Source organism: Fukomys damarensis, unplaced genomic scaffold, assembly GCF_012274545.1.
Source record: "Fukomys damarensis isolate Sample0158 unplaced genomic scaffold, DMR_v1.0_HiC HiC_scaffold_23, whole genome shotgun sequence".
In the NCBI taxonomy this organism is placed as follows: Eukaryota; Metazoa; Chordata; class Mammalia; order Rodentia; family Bathyergidae; genus Fukomys; species Fukomys damarensis.
This window is the reverse complement of record NW_022900935.1, coordinates 4,286,630-4,305,641: the sequence shown is the minus strand read 5'-3', so window position 1 is coordinate 4,305,641 and position 19,012 is coordinate 4,286,630. Positions and strand designations below refer to the sequence as shown.

General features: G+C 51.8%; 2 long non-coding RNA genes across 4 annotated transcripts; one reads left to right on the top strand and one right to left on the bottom strand.

Moving 5' to 3' along the window:
• Nucleotides 1-415: 415 nt before the first annotated feature.
• Nucleotides 416-2,960, bottom strand: LOC104855408. The gene is made up of 3 exons (XR_778403.3): nucleotides 2,867-2,960; nucleotides 1,484-1,668; nucleotides 416-619 (listed from the first exon to the last, which is right to left on the bottom strand). It is a non-coding gene; the product is annotated as an uncharacterized LOC104855408 (long non-coding RNA).
• A 75-nt stretch (nucleotides 2,961-3,035) lies between these two features.
• LOC109117740 lies at nucleotides 3,036-13,466 on the top strand. 3 transcript variants are annotated; one of them, XR_004518681.1, is made up of 5 exons: nucleotides 3,051-3,250; nucleotides 3,577-3,667; nucleotides 4,645-4,895; nucleotides 5,095-5,134; nucleotides 5,611-13,466. It is a non-coding gene; the product is annotated as an uncharacterized LOC109117740 (long non-coding RNA). The 3 variants fall into 3 exon arrangements; XR_004518680.1 differs by lacking the exon at nucleotides 5,095-5,134 and having other exon boundaries at nucleotides 3,054-3,250; XR_002025043.2 differs by lacking the exons at nucleotides 5,095-5,134; nucleotides 5,611-13,466 and having other exon boundaries at nucleotides 3,036-3,250; nucleotides 4,645-5,087.
• Nucleotides 13,467-19,012: the final 5,546 nt, after the last annotated feature.

Below are 19,012 nucleotides of genomic sequence, written 5' to 3'. Positions count from 1 at the left end.
CTCTGTGGGGGATGAGGGCTCCGGTGAGATCCAGTGAGATCCAGATCCCGTGAGATGGGACCCTTCCCATTCCCAGAGCCCAGCTCCTGGTCTGGTAGTGGAAGGGATAGGTCTTGATGATATTTGAGCCCTGTTGGAATGTGCCCTGGCTCCGAGCCGGGGCTGGCCAGGGATGACCTTGATGCTCCCCGGGAAACCTCACTGTCCTTAGAGGGAAGGAGTCTATATGTACTGAGCACCAACTTCAGGCCAGGCCCTGTGCGAGGGGCAGAGAGGTAAAGGGACATCGTACTCCCAGGGGGAGACAGCAAACATGACGGCAGAGCATGCTGGGAAATTCTGGGATGGGGTCAGCTTGGGAGCCGGACCACTGTCCAGGAAGACTTACTCAAGGAACACTGCAAAACGGGGAGGAGTTAGGGAGGCCAAGTGGGGGTGGGCTGCACATCCCAGATACAGGGACTGAAGAGGATTCGACAAAGGCAAGCACAGGCTCCTCATCCACCTGCCTCCCGCATCGCAGCTGAGGCAACTTCTTTTTAACCAGGCCGCCAACTTCTTTTTAAATCTCCTGCCCACATTCAAGCTGCTGGCGTAACCTTCCCGAGGCATCTAGATTCTGAAATTTTATAGGGCTTCAGTCAAAGGTTTATGTGGAAAGAGGTAAAAGGGAACATTCTAGAATCTGGCCATGTCTTACCACATTCACTGTCTCTCGCCATCTTGGGGTGAGACTGCCATCGCCTGTGCCTGGGCTACGGCATCTGCTCCTCACCACCCTCCCTGCATCTACCCTCACCCTTCAGTCTTCTCCACATGTCAGACCAACAGGCTGACTGGGTCTACCTATTTCACCCCTATGCCCGTGTGCCAAAGGCTCCCCCAATCCCACATCTTTTCAAAGCTACCTGTTTCCTACTGCCCTGGTCTTTCTTGTCCTCTCTGGCTTTCCCTTAAGTTCTTTTCTACCCCACCCGATGGGCTGCACACCCACCTACAGTCCTTTATGTGGTCTGTCTGCCCCACTAGAATAGACAATTATGAAGGCAAGGATCTTTATCCTTTGGAAAAAAAATCTCTGATGCATTTATGGAGTGACTGGAGCTCAAGAGAGCATGGAGAAAGTGCGGGAAGTAGCTAAGGACCATGAAAGGCAGCAGAGGGGTGTTTAGGGCCAGCAAAAAGATGAGGGGCAGGGCTGGGACAAGAAGAGCTTGTGGTGACTCAGAAATCTGACCCGAACCCTGGGAGCAGCGGGGTCTGTGGTGTTCTGAGCTTCCCACCGCTCTCCCACGTACGGCCTTGGGCGGCCCAGCCTCCCGGAGCTTGCGGGTCCTTAGGAGCAAGGTGGAGCTACGTGGAGGCTGTGCCCTGTGCCATGTGGGAGTGAGGACTCATGCTGTGAGTTCCCTCTTCTGCATGCACTGCTGTTAGAGGCTTTGAAAACAAATGTGTTTTTACAGCAACTCTCTTTAGATTTTACCCATGCTTCTTGAGATCGGGATGCAGCTGTCAGAGGTCGGGGTGGTGGAGTGGTGGCCTCTCCATGGAGGGCTTGTCTGGGGTTCAGCGCCTCACCCCGGAGTGGCCGTTGCCCTTTGTGGCTGGCTCTGTGTGTGGGAGCCGAAGGAGGCAGACTTGCAGTTCTCCATTCCCACGCCAGTGTATCTGAAAAGTCAGGAAGGGCACGACAGCTGTGTGGAGTGTGGCCTCCAGCCCTGCCGGGCTGGGTGAGTGGCTCTGTGGGTCGCTGACTGTATGGACTGGTGGCTCAGGCCATGGGCCGCCAAGCATCCTTTCTGAGATCGTTTCTGAGGGTGTGACCCTGCCCCTGAGAGGCCGAGCTGCGGAGTGGGGGAGTCCAGGTGTCCCCTCCAAGGCTCAGTCGTTGGAGGAGACAGCCTCTGGGTACCCAGTGCTTGCCTCGTCCCAGGCACATGGGACACATGAACACCAGTCCCCAGACAGGTGCCACTGAAATCCCAGCCCTCCAAGACTTGGCACAGTGAAGGGCTTGTCACATTGCCCATTAGAAGGACCTCGGGCATTACTTATGCCCATTTCGCCGGGGAAAATGGAGAGCCAGCGAGGACTGGGGCTTTGTCACAAGCGGTCCGCTAGTGTGCGGTGGGCTGGAAGGCAAACCCCATCTTCTGATTCTGGATCTCCTGCCTCCTTGCTTGGGAGTAAGATGTCGAACCAGAGGCTTTCTAAGGTTAAGGCTCAGGAGTTAGATTCAAATCCTGCGTGACCTTGAGAAATTGACTTAGTGTCTCTGGGCTTTAAGGGTCTTCATTCTACAAACAAAGCTCTGAATAGCCCCCACTTTGGAGGGCTAGTGGGAGGATGCCGTGAGATGAGACGCACACGCAGAGCACTAACATGGTTTGGGGCATATAGTACGTGCTCAATTCATCCTGCTTTATTTCTCCCATTGGCCCTGATATTCTGGGATCCGGGACGCCTGCCTGACAGGATGTCCCAGCAGGGTGGCCATTGTCAACTCCATATATTACCTGTTCTCTTCCTGTCTATCTCCCTGTACCCATCCTGATGCTGGAAACCTTGGTGAATTTCCTCCAGGACTTTATTGTTCACAGTTGGTAGCATCCGCTGCATGTTAGAGAGGCACAACTGGGAGAGCTAAGAGCAGTGTGTCTGTGGCAGCCTCTGGGGAAGAAAAGGCTGCCTCTCCACAGTCATGGTCGAGGCTGCACAGAGGTGGCTTCGGGGTCCAGTTGAGGACAGGGTCAGGCAGAGGGCCAGGAGCCTGGCTATGGCTTGGGGACAATAAATGCCCTCAGGACCTTGCTTTCTCTGTCCCTCCTCCTCCTTTCATCCTTCCTTCCCCCTCACACACACGTACCGGAAGTGCCACGTCCCACGAAGCCAAGTTTCTTGCTAAGCTACGGCTCTGATTCTGCCAAGTTTCTGTTTTGGGGAGAAGGGATCCGCTTCCGCCAGCGGCTCTTCCTGCCTGCTCCTATTGGCCAGCCCGACCCTGAGGCCCCACACCCTTCTCTGACTGACAGTTCCCGCCCCCCACGCCGGGCCCTATGCCGGGGCCTTCTCATCCCCGACCTCACTCAGTCCCTTCTCATAGGCCCCTCAGGGTTGACCACGCTGTACAGAAGGCGGGGAGTTGAGGCTCAGAGCGAGATGTGACTTGCCCAAGACCACACAGCGTGTGCGTGAGTAGCTGAGCTGCGACTGCCACCCAGTCTGTTCCGGGCTTCAAGGGCTGCTCTTTGTGAGTGCTGCTGGTGATAATAATGAGATGGTTGAGGGGACGCTAATGGTTTCCTTGTTTCCGCTGGGTGCTGTCTGCCTGGGGCAGGGTCTTTGCAGAGCAGAGATGCAAGAGGTGTGCAGTACAGCCCTGGTGGTGACCTGTAATGTCCACTAGGTGTCGCCCGAATTCTAGAAAAGGATCCAAAAAAATTAAGGTCCTAAAGCTGAGAAGAGGGGGAAAAAAAGGGATGAGTCTTAGGAAGTGGAAAACAGGGGTGGACCTAGGCCGGGGAGGGTAGCAGCCTTAGGCCAGCAAGGAGCAAGGACAGCGCCTTCCATCCTCAGTGTGGAAAATCTCACCGACTTGGAAAGTGACCAGAAGGAAGTTCCAGGAAGGAGACCTCACTCTGCAGGTGCCAGGAGCCTCCCTCAAGATGTAAGCTAAGCCCTGCTCCTTCCCACACCCCAGGGTGACCCAAGACACTGTTCTAGCTCCGCCCTGACTACCTCTGCGACACCTTGGGGATGCCGTGTGGACAGGAGTGTCTGTCTGTGCTCTCCACACCGTGCGGCCAGCAGGAAGGTCATGAGCTCCCGAGTCCACCTCCCCTTGGAGCTCACACCCTCTTAGCTCACAGAGCCCTTTCGCCCCACTGTCGTGACACCTGCAACCGCTCAGGCCAGAGTTGTGGTCCCATTTCACAGACGGGACAATGGATAAACAGCTGGGAGAGACAGGAGACCGGCTGCTATCCAGGACCCGTTACTCCTTCTGTGACCCAGCTGCCTGTCGCCACTAGGGAGGCACAGGGAGAGTGGGAAAGTCGGACACTCGGGATTCAGAGCCCCGCTTAAGGCCTGTGTGGCTTTGGGCAAGTTCCTTTCCCTCCTTGAGCCTCTGCTATTCTGCCCCGGCATTGACCTCCTGAAGTGATGGATCCCTGTGGCCTCTGGACCCTGACCGAGAAGGGCCCAGCAGAGGGAATGGAGGCAGAAGGCCTTTATTAATTTGAAGAGGGGGTGCCCAGGCCTGTGGAGATTTCGGGGGCTGCAGCATCTGGGAAATGTGGGGGGGGGGACCTCATAACTGTAGAGTCTCCGCCCTCATGCAGGTGTGGGCCTTCAGAAGACAAGGCTGTACGCAGAGGGACAGTCCACGGGCCTGGGGCCACGACCACGCAGGAGGACGAGTGTCCTGTTCATCCCAGCCCACCCTGGCTGGGAGGGGAGAGGGAGGAGGCTTCCTGGGCGGGCTCCTGAGAGCACAGAGAGATCCTGTGACTGGGCAGGTCGGGTCACACCACAGCTGGAAGAGGTGGTCCTGGAAGGGCGACTCCTCGGTCCCAGGGCTGCTGTTCTAGGAGCTTCTGTGCGGCATGGTGAGGCTTCTGGCCTATTCCGCTGTCTTTGCAGATGTCGCTGCCTGCTTCCACCTCCACCTGCGCTTGGCTCTCTTCCCCTGGGACACCACCTGAACAGACCAAACACGCGGCTCTTCTCAGCTTCCAGGCAGGGGTGGCTTCTGTGGGTCCTTGGGATGGACACAGATGAAGGCGGAAGGAGATGTGAGGCAGGGTCGGCTGTGGTGTCCCTGACCCCACGTGGAAGTCGAGGCCAGCGAGGGACAGAGACCTGGAGAAGCAGGCCTGGGCACCGTAGGGCAGGTGGGCTGTGGAGCCGGGTCCCTCACCTCTGCGGCACCCGGGGCCTCCATCCTGCCCCGTGCCTTCTCCTGCGCCCTCCCCCTTCCCCACCTCGCTCCCTCCCTCCTGGCTTCTGCAAAGGTCCCCCAGCCTCCTTTTCCTTTCTCTTTTGTCCCTCTTCATGGAGTGAGTCTCACCCCCAGCCTCTTCTTGCAAACAGGACTACAGACTCCTGACCTCTCCCTGCACCGGAACAGAGGGTCAGTGTCCTCCGTCCTGGGCTGGCTGTTTCGGTGCGGCCGCTCGGGCTGGCCCTGCCACTCTCTGCACTGGGGGGTGCTTAGGGCCATCCTCAGAGCAGTGTGTGGGCAGGGCGGGGTGCATCTCTTGTGTACGTGGGTCACAGGTCGGGAGAAGAGCTGTGCATATTGGGGGTGTATCTCACGCACCCCCGTCCTAGTTCCTATGCACTCAGGCCAGTGTCACTGTGCCCGGGAGCCTGCTCAGAGGTTCTTGGACTTTGGGGCGGGGACATGTGTTTGGTGCCTGGCCCGGGTGTGCTGTGTCACCTCCGTGATGGTAGGGGAGCAGCCACCTGCTCTGTTAGTAGGTTCTAATGCACCCAAAGGCCCTGAGGCAGAGGCGCCATCCTGAGCCAGGTCTCTGGAAGAGGCTGGGTTTCAAAGGCTCTCAGGTCAGGCTGGGGCCAGCAACGGAGCCTGTTCTTCCTTCTCAGGTCTTGTCTTCCGCACTCTGGAGAGACCCCAACAAGCCACGTGCTCCCTACCAAGGCCAGAACTAGCAGAACGAGGAAGCCCCCACTCCAGGGCTGAGCTGGAAGAGCTGGTGGGGTCTCTGTAGGAGACTGTAGGCTCTGGGGAGGGGCAGCAGGGCGGCAGCACTGGGCTCAGATCTGGCCCATCTGCATGTGCTCCATCCGTCTGGTCCCCCAGCCAGACCCTCCTCCCTCTTGGCTCTCTGACCTCAGAGGTGCTGGGGCAGGGCAGGGGCTGCTGAGGAGCCATATCCATAGGTGACCTCTGGGAGCGGGTCGTATATGCTGCAGTTGGGCATGGGACCCTTGCAGTAGATGTTGAGGTAGCCACGGTACTCCTCCCTGTACACCCGGTTCTTGAGGCACAGAGCCACGCTCTTGTCACACTCGCACGTCTGCTTGTCACACTCTGTCTTGTTGAGCTCGCCTGGGGATGGGAAGGGTGCAAAGCTTTGACTGGTGGGGCAGCAGCCACACCAGGATGTTGGGGGATGGGGACGCAGACCTTGGGACCCCAGGGGCCCCGAGAATGTGGCCCTATCCCAGGCTGTGGGGCCAGCTGCTCCAGATGGGGTCCTTCAGTTTATTGTAACAAATCCTGCGGTGAGTCTAGTGCAGGTGAAAACCAGGAAACCACTGAAGTCCAACATGGGCTTTGTATAGTTGGACAGAGGCCCAGAAAGAGGGACGGTTTATCTAAGTCATCCAGAAAACCAGAGGTCCACCCTGGCCGTAATTTTACTCTTTCTCCTCTCCCAGGCCTCCCTACTCCAGTCCCAGGGCCAAAACCCCCCACCCTGGATGGAGTGATTGAGTGGCAGGAAGTACTTACACTCATTTGTGTGTGTGCTCATCAGTTCTAACACCAACTGCTTGCTTGTGCTAATTCCTACCCTTGATCTTAGCCAAAAGGCTGAGAAGCGAGGCTTGCGCTAATTCTTAATTTTATGCTACGGTTGACTTTAGACGGATGTTTACTTGTTAGTGTCACTTTGTCCCATGCAATGTTTGGGACACGCTTATGCCACATGTTTTTCATTGTTTGCCTGAGATCCCAGCACAATGGGGCACAACACAGGGTGAGACCACTGTTGAGGGGGTGACTCACTGCAGACGATCACAGTGTCATTCTCGATCACGTAGTCATAGTGGTCCACATAGGGGCGGCAGCCCTGGTCAAAGAGCTTCTGGTAGCAGCAGTCGTGGGCATGGCAGCACCTGGGAGTGGGCAGGGGTGAGCAGGCAGAAATAGCCAGCTGGTCCATTCCTCCTCCCCAGCAGACCATCTGTCCCTGTCCCTCGTGGGTCAGACCTTTAGACTGTAGCCCAGGGAGGGCCAGTTACTCGCTTGAGTAACCACACGCAGAGCTGGGGCTGGTGTCCTGGGATCTTGTCCTTATTCCCACCTCTTATCCTATCCTCAGAGTTCCCACCTTCCCCAGCTGGAGCCCAGCATACAGCTGCTGGGGTGTGGGGACTGTTAGGGGGCCCCGAAGTGAGGTCAGTGTGGGAGGCAGGGGCCTGGGCTCTGGATGCAGAGGCTCCGCCTGGCTGGGTCGAGTGTCCATGGAGGGATATGGTCTGGAGGGTCAGCGGGCATTGCCAGAAGGGGGGTGGGCAGTAGGTGCAGAGCGGCTGTCCCTGTCACCTCTGGAGGAATGAAATTAGTGGTCAGCACGCATTTGTTAAGTTCCCAGTGACGCCACCCTGGATGCTGCTTGCTGTAAGGGAGGTGGCGTAGAAGCCATGGTGTGGGGGACTTCCAGGCTGGCAGAGGAAGCACAGCCCTGTCCTCCAGAGCTTCCAGTCCAATGGAGCAAGTGTCATGGTCCTTGCTGTTCAGAGATCAGCTGTGTGACTGTTGTTCCCTTGTGCATTTGGGAACCCAGCAAAGGTTCCATGCGTGCCTTTGCCCGAGACTTTGGAGGAGGAAAACACAAAGGCTCCAAGGCAGATGGGGAAGACATGGTCAAAGGTCAGGATAATCGCCCGTAACATCAAATAGGCCCTGTCCTTTGGGAGAGGGCTTCCTTTGTCCTCACAAACACGGAGGCCAACATGGACCTTCAGCTGTCCCCTTGGTCCCCGACAAGAGCCCAGAGCAGCAGCACCTACCAGTCCACTTCATCCTTGGGCTGGCCGCGCCCCCCCAGCCCGCAGTAGCAGCCATAGCCCACGAAGGACAGGATGGCGCCTCTGCCTGTGACGGCCTCCACCATGGACTTGAGGTTGAACAGGCTGCCATAGGCAGTGGACAAAACTGCAAGAGAACCAAAGGGATGTGTGAGCCCTACCCCATGACTGTCCTCCCCCTGCCCAGGGCCAAGGGAAAGGGGAGGAAAGGGGGAAAGCAGGAGAGGTAGGGCAGTGCAGAGAGCAAAGGAGAGAGGAAATCTGCAAGGTCTCGAAGACGGTGCATTACCGATGTCCTGCATTACAGCTTACGTTCCCGAGGAACTGGCACGTTCATTCTAGCTGAGGCCGCGTTCCGTGCCAGGCACGGTCCTGAGCTCTTCTGTGCACCGTGCTTGGAGTACTCACTGCAGCCCTCAAGCAGTCATCTCTTTTTATAGATAAGGAGGCTGAGGCTGGAGCAATTTTTAACTTGTCCAAGGTCAAGTCGTCAAAGAGGGGTGGAGACAGAACCAGGATCCAGGCAGTGAGGTTTCCTCACCCACACCCTGTGTCACTTGGCTGTACAAATGCTCCTCCATTTATGATGGTACATGCTGATAAACCCATTATAAGATCTCCCTGTGTCTCACCAGCCTGGGAAAACATCCGAACTCAAAATTTGAAATATGGTGTCTAGTAAATGTGTGTTATTTTTCACCATCATAAAGTGAGAAAAAAAAACCAAAACATTCAAGTCAAACCATCACGAGCTGGGGACCATCTGAATTGAACATGGTCCCTAAGGAGGGGCTTGCCACATGCCTCACACGCTGGAGGGGCTTTGCAAATGCCACATGTGGTTAGGAGCTATAGGGCTCTGATTCTGGGTCCTTCCTCTCCTTCCCTGGCCCGTCTCTGCCCCCTGTGAGAGTCAGGGTCCCCATCTCAGCCTGGAGTTTGTGCCTCTCAGGCTTAATCCAGAGAAAATTCAGAAAGGGTTTCCTATTGCTGGCTCAGGCTGGCTGGTGTTTGGGAGAGGCACACCCACGTGTGTTCATGCACACACACATGTACACACTAATGCGTGCACAGAGGAAGCAGTAGTGCAAGGACATTTCCTATACCAGACAAATCCACTTCCTGGTTTTCACTAGGCCCACCCAGTGCTGGGATGCATGCTCCTGGCACCCATAGTCCTTTCCTGGGCGAAGCCACCCCACACACCAGCAGGAAAGTCATTCTATCTCCATTTATGGGTGAGAAAATTAAGGCCCAGAAAGGTGAAAGCTCACCTGGGTCCTACAGGCCGGAAGTGGCAGAGCCCAGAATGGAACTTGGGTTTGTTGGCCCTGAGCTGGGATGTTAACCGTCATGCAGCACAGACCTCACCTGCAATTTCTATCCTTGGGCGCCTCCAGCTGCACCCAGGGTTAAGTGCCTGGATCAGTGCCTGCCTCCTGCTCCCTCCGAGTTCCTCCCCGCTCTGCCCTCCTGCATGAACTAGGAAATGTTCTCAGAGAAAGTTGAGGACTTCAGAGGCTTGATGGACCCCAAGGGCTACACTTGCTTTTTGAGATGCGGTTGTTCAAAACTTCTAGTGATGGAGAATGATCACCACCGCAACCAACGCGGAAGAGCTCAGACTTTGGAGTCAAGCAGACTTGAACCCAAAACAACAGCTCCTTGGGGATCCATTTCCACATCTGTACGATGGGGGTGACTGCCTGGGCTGGGACAGACCTGTGGGCCAGTGCCTGGCGTGAGTCTAGCTCATCCCAGATCCTTGCAGCCACCACAGTGCCGCCTCTCAGGGGTTGGTGGGGCCCTGGGTCAGGCCTGTCTCACCATCGGGGTGTAGGTTGGGAATCCTGCTCCCCCAGAGTCTTCTGGGGTTGACTGTACGGTGTCCACCATTCAGAGAACAAAGAGCAAAGAAGAGGAAAAGAAGAAGGACAAGGGGAAAATGAAAGATGACTCTGAAGAGAGTGGCTTATCACCTCGGAAGTGTCCTAGGCTGGGGTTCAGGGCAGGAGGGAGGGCACTGCCTCCAGTAGTCCTGAGCCCTTCTCCTAGATGCAGACAGGGGCTGGCCTGAAAGGCCTGTTGCCGAGAGCAGGTGCCAGGGCTGCTCCCTATCCTCTTATTGAGTCCTCTGGAAGAAAACTGTAAGTGTGAAGTTGCTTGGGAGCCACCCAGGATTGGGCTGGAAAATAGGTTTAACCAAGACTCTGGCGAACTCAGCTTCAGTTCTAGGATCTGAGGACTGAGAAGAGTGACATCGTCTCACAGGCCCTCGGGGTTTAAGTGCCACCATGCATGTGCAGAGAGCACCTGCCCGAGGCGTGAGGCTCTGGCCACCTCCTCTCCCACGCAGGGTCCCCGTCTCCCCATCTGTTGTGCGGATGTTATAGGAGGTATGATGGCTCCAGGCCCCAGACCCCCTGACTGTCAGCTTCCATGAAGCAAAAGAGTGGGAACTTACCTGGTCACCCAGTGGGGACGTGCATGCGCACACCCGCTCTTACGTGCACCTGCTTCACACCCTTGGGCTCACACAGACCCCAGACACACTCACACCCTTCCCACTCCTGCACACATGTATTCTCACTCCTCACAAATGTGCTCACACGCGTGGCACCCAGGGGAGAAGCAGTGGTGTGCGCTGAGGTCACATCCACACACGCACTCCAGGCAGAAGACACCCGGTCTGCAGCCAGCCCAGCTGCAGGCTCTCGGGCTGCACACAGCAGTAGCTTTGTAACTGGCAGGGCACTGTGCTTGGATGCGAATAGCCCTTTCTCATGGACTTCTCCACAAGCCAGGCTGTGCTCGGGTGATGTTCGGGGCGGTGAGAAAAGCCTGCAAGAGGTTCAGGCAGCATTCCGCACACACCAGAGGAGCTGCCGATGGAACATCAGCGTGTGCGGTGGAGTCAGAGGTATCTCGGGAGCTTCACTTGACAATCCTGGGGGCAGCTGGCCCTGACCCATGATGACTGGACCACCACCCCTTGGAAAGGAGCCCACAAACCCACACCCACCCTTGTGCAGAGTGCTGTGTCTTACATTCACACTCACATTCTGGAGGCGCATGCCACAATGAATGCACGCTCACACAGATACACACACGGGTCCACACACTCAGTGTAAACCCCGACACACATTTTCTGGACATGCGCTGCACACACAGACATTCCCACCTGTTCTGACACACCCAGACGACATACTAACTTGCATCTAGCTGCAGTGTACAAACTCATTAACTCTTGCAGACATGTACACACACTTAAGCACACAAACGCGTGCCAACATCACTTCTGGACGCTTGCTTAGCGACGCGCTCTGCTCCCTCACGGCTCGTAAATGCCAAGGCCCCTGGCGTGCTTACAGGTGGCTGAGGAGTAAACAACCCCAGAGGAGAGGATGAAGCCGGACTGGGAAGTGGAGGCCCAGAGAGAGGAAGGAGCTGCCTGGCCAGTGGGGCAATAATGCAGGTGCCCAGGGTCACAGGAGGGAGGTGTGGGGCAGGAGCTCCCAGAGCAATGCTCACCACTGCCGGCCAGGATGGTGATGGCCAAGAACTTCTTCACACCCAGGCCGGACCTGAGAGAGGAAACTGAGCCTGAGTCTTCACCCTGCATGATCCTGCAGTTCTGGGCCCCACCACAGGCATCACCCAGGCTGCTCCTCGATGGTCCAGTAGCCGCCACCTGGTTCCGTGATTAACGCCCCACCCGCCCTCCCTGTAGTATCACACCCTAGAGCGGCATAGCTGGGAAGCACCGGGACCAGCCTCCCTCCGCCCAAAAGCTTCCAAAACAGGGAGCTACTGTCTCAGGTCAGAACCTCTCCCCTTCCTACTCCCGGGAGTAGTTCTGGGACCCGGAGTCATGCGACCTATCCTGCAAGCTGGTTCCTGAACCCAGAGCCAAAAGATCTGGGGTCCCGGATTCTAGGGCTGGCTCTGCTTCCAAAATGTTGAGTAACCGTGGAGAGATCCTTTAGTCTTTCTGGGCCTCAAGTGCTGTAGGACGATTGACTCAACGCCCCCAAAGCCCTTCTAGGGCTGAAAATGTAGTGACATTCGTCAGTCCGGCACTCAGAGACTCAGAGGTCTCCTTTCAGGAGAAACGGATTCTAGGAGCCAGCACAACCCCCCATCCCGGGCCCTCTCCATCCTGGGTCAACAGGCACCTACCTGGAGCATCTCAATGGGGAAGAGGCACTGAGGCTTGGGTCCTTCCACCCAGAGGACCGTCTAACCAGCACCTTCTTCCTGAACCCTTTGGGGCTGGCCTGCACCCCATCTGCCATGTTCTGGGTTCCAGGGGGCCAGTGACATAGGTCTTGAAATCTTGATGTGCTCCGGAGGTACTGGGGAGTGGGCCCCAGCTTCACACTACCGCACACGCTGACAGGGTAGGGCTGGGGCAGTGCCCCTGGGCAGGAGGCAGGTGACAGATGCCCTAGAAAAAGCAGGCTCCGCCCCCTCCCTCCCACTGCAACTGCCCTGCCCACAGTCCCCACCTCCAATGTGCACTGACTTGCCCTGCTGGGGGGTTTAGGTACCTGCCAAGGAGTTGGCTTCTTTCGCTCGGTATCTGATAGGAAATGAGCCCAGAGGCCTCTCTATCTCCATCTGAAGATGCGAAAGAAAAAGTTCTTCAATGACACTTGTCAAAGCACAGTAGCGTGGAATTTATTCAAGGGTATAGGAACCACAGCATTAGAGTCTCCTGGTGAGGAGGAGAAACTGGGAGTCCAAATACAGCAAGGAAAAGGGGGATTTCTGGTTAAGGAATAAGGTTAGGGTTGGTGAATGGAAAATTACCAAGACGAAACCCCAGGGATGAGGGGGTTCTTGCCAAACTGACCTAACAGGCTTATAGCTGAGGAGGCTGGAGAAATCAGACACCACCTAGGGGGCTGTGGAAGCTAAGGACCTGATCAGACACCAGGGTGACCAAACAGAGATGGAGAGCAGGGATCCTGGCTAAACCAACGCAGAAGCATCCTTGCTATAACCGGATGACAGAGAGAGATGGAAGTCCAGACATCAAGGCCCAGATGAGAGAGTTCAGAGGGCTCTGAGCTGAGTTTGGTCAAGAAGACTTTTGTCAAAGGGGCCCGTGTGTGCCTGTCTGGAAGGGAGTTAATTTGTAGCGAGCTCCCCACCCACATCTGCAAGGGGGCTGCACTCATCTGGAAGAGGGTCAGTGTCCCCGTCCACCCAGGCCAAGACTAGAGGGGCCTGGGCACATCCTTCCTCCAGGAAGTGCCCCCAGCGCCCACCTGGAAGGGCTGTCCTGCTCAGCCTGACTGACCTGCTGACCGCAGACCTCCTTTCTGTGCATCCCAGGAAGCAGAGTAGCACCCTTGTGCTGCCCTCCCCGCACCCACTCTGAAGTTGTCACAACCAGAAATGCCCCTGAAATTTGAACGCGAGGCACCATTGCCTCTGGTTGGGGGCCTGAGACACTCAAGAGTCAGCGCAGACTTTTTTTCTTGCTTGGGAAATGAGGTGTGCACAGAAGGGAGTGGGCAGAGGAGAAGAAAGGGGAATCCTGAGCTCCAGGAGCCACTCCGTCAGACTGAGCAGTGATGCTGGTGGGGCTCCCGTCCCTAGCACCCCCAGTTGCTGGTTGAGTCCTGGCAAGAATGTTCCAAGACTCGTCATGTAGAGGTACAAGATACCAACAATGAATGTAACTGTACTGTATCCCTAAAATGTACCAATAAACTCAATTAAAGCTGGAAAAAAAAAAAAGAATGTTCCTTCCCTGTTCCCTGTGTCCTTAGCGGTGCAACAAGTGTACGGGCCTCGCAGAGTAAGGACTTTCCTAGCAGATATTAGGTGCCCTGTGACCTGCACATGGCTGGTGCTCAGTTTTAGAGACCTGTTTGTTACAAAGTAGAGGCCTTCTCTCCAGGACTGAGGTGAATTGGGTGGGTGGAGGGGAGAGAAATTGACACTGCAATAATCTTCTCACTTGTGCAGTGATCTTTCTCTCTTAGTGGCCCCCAGTCTGCTGACAAGGGACAGAAAGGAGCCTCCTAGAACTTCCCTTCCTGCCCCCAGCTTTGCCAACTTCCTCTTCTAGTGTCCCAGTCTTTCGGACCCGTCTCACGCAGCATTCATTCTCCCTCTCCCAGCCTACACCTCTCTTTTCTGCCCAGCTTCATCTCTGTGGAGCTGGCCGCCACACCCCCCCTTCCCAGGAAGTTATCCTGCAAAAACCTCACGGCATCCGCATCTGATCACGCATCCTTACATGGGAAGGTGTTAATTTGCACTTGCTTGCGCATTCCTTTGCAGTTATCCATATATGTTTTGGTTTGTGGATCTTGACACTTCTCTCAGACTGTGGCTCCTGGAAATCTGAGGCCCTTATTCCCTCCAAAAGCCCTACGATTCCCCATGAGACAAGACCAGGAGTGGCAAGACGGCTCCCTGCCACACTTGTCTGCACAAAGCTGGGCTTTTGTTTTTGCTTGGTTGATACCATCCTGCTTCAAAGAAGGATGAATCCAGGCCCTGTACGGTCTGCACACTAAGATACAGCCGCCAACCTGCAGGGAGCTGGGAGCCTCAGAGATTTATGCTAAGGAGGTGAAGGCCGGGACCCCCTGCGAGCCTGTGAACAGCACCACTGCCACTTTCCTCTCTGGAATTCCCACTGCAGGTGCTGGTCAGGCAGGTCTTCAGAGAGGCCTGATCCTCCAGGGGAAGGATGAGCTCTTCCTCTCCTTGCCCTCCTCCTACAGAGTGCAATGTGCCCAATAATGAAGTCAGTAATAAACTGGTCAACCCAGAAATTCCACTCCTGGGACTGTAAACCAAGATACAAACTTAAGTTGTTCCCAGAAACAGGTGAGAAAGGATACTGACTGGGGTACTTTTATGAGGGGATCCCCCACCCCAAATCACAAGCAATTTAAATGAGATTTGGTAAGCAAATTATTAATTATGCATCTATAGTCATATTCTCGTAGAATAGTAGATGATATTATGAAAAGCTACACATATATATGTACAGGGTAATAGCAGTTGTTTTCAAACAGAGGGGATTGGTGTGTACCTCTAAAGAAGTCATTTGGAAGCATATACACAATATATTAATAAATGGTCATGTGAAGACTGTAAAATGACTCGTGATTTTTATTTTCTTATGTTTCACTTTTGTATGAATATGAACATAAGGATATATTCAACAGCTAAGATGAAATGGTCAATTTCCTTAAAAGACAAACTCACACAACTGGAAATAGCCCTACGGCTGTAGAGTCTATAGTTTAAACTTTCCGAAGAACACCAGGTCCAGATGATTTTACTCGTGAATTCAACCAAATACCTAAGGAAGAGCTAACACGAACTGTGCTAGTTAAGAATGCTACGCAGCCTGGGTCTTAAACAGCAGTTGTCTTCTCGTAACTTTGAAGGTTGGAAGTCCAAAATCAAGGTGTTGGTGGGGCTGGTTTCACTTGGAGGTCTCTCTCCTTGGCTTGTGGAGAGCACCCTTTTCGCGGTGTCCTCACATGGTCCTTCCGCTGTGCAAGCACATCCCTTCGGTCTCTTTGGGTCTTCAAGTTCCCTCTTTTCATAAATACAGTAGTCGTGTGCACTGCTTGGCTTCTGTGTTCATGGGAAATTGAATGGATTAGGGGTCACTCTAATTTTAATACAATCACCTCTTTAAAGGCCTTATCTCCTAACGCAGTTACATCCTGAGGCACTGGGTACTAGGACTTCAACAAGTGAAATCTGATAGCACAGTTTAGCATTAATTATACACAATCCCTTCAGAAATTTTAAGTGGAGCAAGTGCCTCCCAACTTACTCTATCTAGTAAGCCACCATTATTTTGATACCATGCCAAATTAAAACATTACAAGAAAATATATCCACAGAGTAATATCCCTCATGAGCATAGGTACAAAATTCTTAACTAAAGGTTGACAAACAGAATCTAACACTATGTAAGCAGGAAAGTATACTACAACCAAGTTGAGTTTTTTTTTTTTCCTTGAACTTGCAGTGATCCTCCTTCCTCACTCTCCCAAGTGCTGGGATTACAGGCGTGCACCACAGCATCTGGTCCAAGTTAAGTTTTATCCCAGGAATAAAAGGATGATTGTACATTTAAAAAAAATCAGCCAGTGTAATTACAATGTTAACTGACTGAAAAAAGAAAAAAATATGATCTCATCAAAAATGCAACAAAACAACACCATTTGCAACCAGCAAGCACCATTTGATGAAATTCAACATTAATTTCTGATCAAAAGTTGCCCACACACAGAAGGGAACTTCTTTCATTTAAAAGAGGGCATCCCTGGTAAACTGACAGCTAACTTCATGCCTGGTGGTGAAATACTGAATGCTTTCTTCCCAAGAGTAGGAAGAACACAAAGATATGTACCCCCTCTCCTTCTATCCAACATTTTTACTAATGGCTTTAATTAGTGCAATAGATAAGAAAAGAAGTAAGGCATGGAAAAAAAAAAAGGCATTCAGACCAGAAAGGAAGAAGTAAGAGCATCTCTATTTAAAAAAAAAAAGGCATTCAGACCAGAAAGGAAGAAGTAAGAGCATCTCTATTGACACAAACATAGTAGTCCACGTAAAAGTTCCTGTAGGCTCTTTTTGCTGTCTGAGCAACACCGTCATATGCTGGTATATTCCTGGGAAGGGCCTGTCCCAGATGGCTGTGCCCTGTCACATCAATGTCCCCACCTGGCTGAAATCAACACCTGATGACAGGACAGAGAAAATTTACAAACTTGCCAATAAAGGCCTGCCTCCTTCATAAATCAGTAGGCTCCTGAGGAACTCATGTGGTGTTGCACAAGTGTGTTTGGGGATGGGTGATAAAAGCTCAAGAATGAGTTAAGTCCAAAGGGCTTGCTCCTGACCTTCCTGAGGATTGTCCTCATTCAACTAAGAAAGCAGTTATTGTCTACAAGCATCTTGAGAGGAATAAGAAGGAAAAGGATGATAAATCCCGGTTGGTTCTGATAACCAAAGCTATTGACTCAATATTATGAGACCAGATGAATCCTCTCACACAAATGGAACATGAGTCACCCACAGCCTCTTCCCTGATTGCATAAGTATTTCTATATACCCAAGCAATAAAGTCATTGTTTAACTAAAAAAAAAAAAAATCCCATAGAATCTACTAAAAAGCTACTAAAACTAATGATTTCAGCAAAGTTACAAGATATAAGAGAAAAATACAAAATAGTAATAATTTTACTTCTACCTACTAGCAATGAACAATTGGATATTGAAATTTTTAACAATGTATGTGTGGCAATATTAAAAATATAAGATATTTTAGGAATAAATTTAACAAAATATGGGAGATTTGTACACTTAGCACTATAAAAACAATGCTCAGAGAAATCAAGGAAGATCGAAGTAAGCTGAGAGGTATACCATGCTCATGAAATTGGGAGATTCAGAATCCTTAAGAGGTCAATTCCCTCATTCTCTCTACAGAGTCAAATTAACTTTCACTCACAACCCTAACAGACTTTTCTTTCAGAAATGGGTAAGCTAAAATTCATATGGAAATTAATAAGATCGAGAATAGCCAAATTTATTTTTCAAAACAGAAAAATAAAGTTGTGAGACTTACACTACCTAGTTTTAAGAATTGTAAAGTTGCTATAATCAAGACAATATGGAATTGGCACAAAGACACAAGTGGAACAGAACTGATAGTCCAGAATTAGAACACAAATGTGTGGAAATTTTATTTTTGACAAGAATGCAAAAGCAAGTCCTTAGAAGAAGAATATTTTTTTTTCAACAGTAGTGTCCAGCCAATTGGCTATCATTATGAAGGAAGGGAAGAAGAAACAGAGGAAGGGAAGACATGTGGGAAGGTGAAAGGGAAAGAAAAAAGGTGAAAGAAAACAATGATTTCAACCCATTCCTCTCACTATATACCAAATTTAAGCAGAATGGATCATAGTTCAACAAGGGTGTTAAGACAACTGAATAGGAAAAAATGGTCTTTTTAACACTGTGCCTGAGAGAGCCGTATACTCACTGCAAAAGAATGAAGTTGAAATCCTTCCTTACACCAGATACAAGGTTAACACAAAATTGACCACAGACCAGAAAACACAGAAGTAAATTTTTGTGATGCTGGATCAGGCAGTGATTTCCTAAACAGTATACCAAAAGCACAAGTGACTAAAAAAATTTTTTTTAAATGTCATCATAATTGAAAACTTTTATGTTACAAATATACTGTCAAGAAAACAAAAAAGTTGGGCTGGGGATTTAGCTCAGTGGCACTGCTTCTGCCTTGCAAGTGCAAGGTCCTTAGTTTGATCCCCGGTACCAAAAAAAAAGTAAAAAGATACCCCCATTTTAAAATGGCAAAGGATTTGAATTGACATTTCTCCAAAAAAGAGGTAAACTATTGACCAATGAGCACATGGAACGATGATCAACATCATTAGTCATTAGGGAAACACAAATCAAAACCACAGTGTGATACCGTGCCACGCCCACTGGGATGACTTTAATAAAACAGATAAAGGACAAGTTTTGGTGACAACGTGGAGGAACTGGAGCCTTCGCCTGTACTGATGGGCATGTAGGATGGCACAGACGCCTTGAAAAATGTCTGGCAGTTCCTCATGGAGTTTCCATGTGAATCAGCAGTCTCCTTCCTGGGCATGCTCCCAAGAGAAATGATAAAATATATCCACAAAGAAATTTGTACATGAATGTTCATCACAAAATTACCCATTATAACTCCAAAGTGGGAAAACCAAATGCCCACCAGTTGGTAAATGAATATATAAAATGTGGAATAGCAACACAGTGGGACATTATTCAACTGTTAAAAGGAATATTGTACATGCTATAAGATGGATGAAACATTATATCAAAGGGAAGAAGTCAGCCACCAAAGGCCATATGCTATATGATTTCATTAACATAAACTTTTTGGATTAGGCAAATCTATAAGAGACAGGAAGATTGCTGGTTGCCTAGGGCTGAAAGGAGGGAGTGAATGAGAGGCAGATTAGGAAGTGACTGCTAATATGTTGGTTCGCTCTCTCTTTCCTTTTCCCTCTTCTCTCTCTTGTACTAGGGATTGTATCCAGGGCCTCACCCATACTAGACAAGCATTCTACCACTGGGCCACTTGGGCTCATCCCCAGCCCTTCAAAAAATTTTGAGATAGGATCTCACTTAGTTACTCAGTCTAGCCTGGAACTTGCCT